Here is a 2646-nt window from a genome sequence, read left to right on the forward strand (position 1 = left end):
GTGGAGTGAGCCCTAAGGAGGGAGCAAAAGCAAAGTGGAGAACTGATCAGCTGGGAGAGAAAAAGGAAGGGAAAGAGAGGGTGGGAGGGAGTTCCTAATCAAGGATGGGCCAACAGGGTTTCATCTCAACTTGTAGTGAAACAAAAAGCAACAATTCCTTTCCATCTACAGTTTCACAAATAGTAACAAATGGGTAAAATCCAAGATGATGTTTCACTTACAGCATTGGCAATATTGGCATCAAATATAACCAATCCCAGCATGAGACCAGCCAAAAAATTAACTCTTTCAGGAACTATTTGTAGAAATCGTGAAGTTTGCATACTTTTTTTTGCATCCTACTATTTAAAATACCTATGTGTATTTTGGTCACAGGACACTGGTTCTCTTTGTAACTGTGAATTACTTTTTAAAAATCTCCATGTTATGGAACATGAGGTTCCTGGGAATGCCCTGGTTCCATAAGCCAGTTAACTCCTTGAAATTAGCAGTATTCTTCCCCAAATTAAAACTCTGTGCTTTATGCTGTATTTGATCTGGATAMAATTTGTCAACTAGTGATGCATTGGTTTTCTTACTATATGCTTCTCAGTAAGAATTAAAATTATATTGTCCTATCCAGACAGAGTGAAGTTAGATGCTTTTAACTGCCAACAGGATTCCTGCCAGCAGTGTAGGGAGAGGGCAGGAGGTGTTTCCAAGGCTGACTGGTAAATCCATCCCTGTCCACCACCCAAAGCAAGGTGCTGCTGGCTGGTTCTGATGCAGGGGATGTGGGAGTAAAGAATTCCTACACACAGCCAGCAGCTCCTGTARTGATGCAGCTTTGAGCTGCAAATATTGGTCCAATCCCCTGTGTTTTACCAGGCTCTTAAAGGTGCTGGGGACAGCACAGAACTCCTCAGGCACCCCTGAGACCCCTGAGACTCAGATCATGGCAAGACAGTGGTGCCTAGTCCAGTTTACCTAAAYCAGAGGCTGGACAAAATTAATAGAATAAAAAGCAGTTCCATTTAAAGCATGCCTTCAGGTACAATCAGAGCAGTCCCAGCCCAGCAGGGGCTGCACCCACAATGGATAATGGCTCACGGCTTTTTCACCCTTTCTCACTTTTGTCCATTTGCATCAGGTGATGCCTTAGCAGGGCCTACCTAGAGCAGAGACTGGACAGAGTTCAGAGAATCCAAAGCAGTTCTGTTATTGCAGAGCCTTCAGGGCCATTCAGGGCAGTCCCACCCCCACAATGGACAATGGCTCATGGGTTTTTCACCCTTTCTCACTTTTGTCCATTTGCACATCGGGATTTGCTGAATCCTCCAATTGCAGCTCAGCCAATGCAGTCATTGACTCCAAGTTGGCTCCCCCCAATTCTCTGTTGTTTCCATCTCTTGGGGCCTGGCACAGGGAGGTGTCCTTGAGTTTGGGGCTGCAGAGGAATTGTTTTGTGTAAAAATGGGAGAGCAGGAGCTCAGCACTGTCTGTGGAGTCTGGAGTKAAACACTGAAGAATCMCAGGGKTACAGASACATGGAAATAGAGAAACTGRAATCCTAAGGCATCACCAGGAGGTGCTGAGGGGAGGAGGGGGAGRTTTCAGGGTGATGCTGTGCCCTGAGGGGGTCTCTGGGTGATCTTTACAGACATTTCAGCAGAGCCTCACCAGGTATCCTGTACTTTACACACACACAAATAATTCCAGCTCTTGGGAAGCCCCAGCTGTTCTCAATTTCCTTCCGTGGCAGAGCTGGCATTGCCCAGCTGACCCCGGGGAGGCAGCCCCTGTGCAATGGTATGTTCAGCTCTGCTGGATCTCCATAGAGGGGGCCTGGAATGCGCGGGGAACAATGCCCAGGGCTGCACAGAGCAAAGGATGAAGGGCAGCAGAGTTTGATAACCACATTAAAGCACCACCAACATCTGTTCAGGCCAAAGACAACACTATCTCCAGGAATTAACCTTCTGAACCACTTAATCATTAACCTCAGCAGAGGGAAAGTTAGACAACAAGAGCCTATTTGTCAGCAGCCCCTCAGAGGGATGCAGCGAGCAATATTTTACTGAGAACAGCGTGAGAAGGGCTCGCCCAGCTTTATAAATTTTAAACGGAATATATTTGTGTGGGAAGCAAGGAGACAATGGATGTAAATAAACAGATGATCCTACCTTGAAGCCTCTGTCCATTTATCCTCTTTAAAGTGGCTTGAACTGTTTTGTCCTGCATTGTGTAGCAGCATTTCCTCCAAACAAGCAGAGATGCTTCAGCTCTCATCAGAAATATTCCCAGCTCTGGAAAGGGTTACAAATGGATTGGATGTCACCATTTTAAACTCGTACCTGTATCCACAAGTTTCCTACTGAAAAACAAATCAGGGACTATTGCTCTGCAAGAAGTGCTAGAGAAGTAAAGCGGTTTTGTTTAATAAATATATGTTTATCTGTACTGTTTCCCATGCAAGGTCACCCGTTACGTTATTCTGCCGTGAGTCAGCCAAATGCCTTCACATGGTGACAGAGGGTGGAGAAGTTGTGCCTTTTGGCTTTGATTTTGTTTACCACAGGAGGGAAGGATTTGATTCCTTCAAAGTGCCCCAGATTTGTGGCAGCACTGCACCAAGGTGCTCTGAGGCTGGCAGCTCATTCCTCCGGA

At 46.0% G+C, this 2646-nt stretch overlaps 1 long non-coding RNA gene across 1 annotated transcript in view; it reads right to left on the minus strand.

The window, feature by feature from the left end:
• LOC130575893 (uncharacterized) overlaps window positions 1–2383 on the minus strand; it is a 56578-nt gene extending 54195 nt beyond the window's left edge. The window contains exon 1 of the long non-coding RNA XR_008965611.1: window positions 2163–2383. This is a non-coding gene — a long non-coding RNA (uncharacterized LOC130575893). The remainder of the gene's footprint in view (window positions 1–2162) is intronic.
• Between the last annotated feature and the right edge of the window lie 263 nt (window positions 2384–2646).

The sequence above is a fragment of the Malurus melanocephalus genome, unplaced genomic scaffold, assembly GCF_030028575.1.
Source record: "Malurus melanocephalus ecotype Western Australia unplaced genomic scaffold, MMel_1.1 scaffold_120, whole genome shotgun sequence".
NCBI lineage: Eukaryota > Metazoa > Chordata > Aves > Passeriformes > Maluridae > Malurus > Malurus melanocephalus.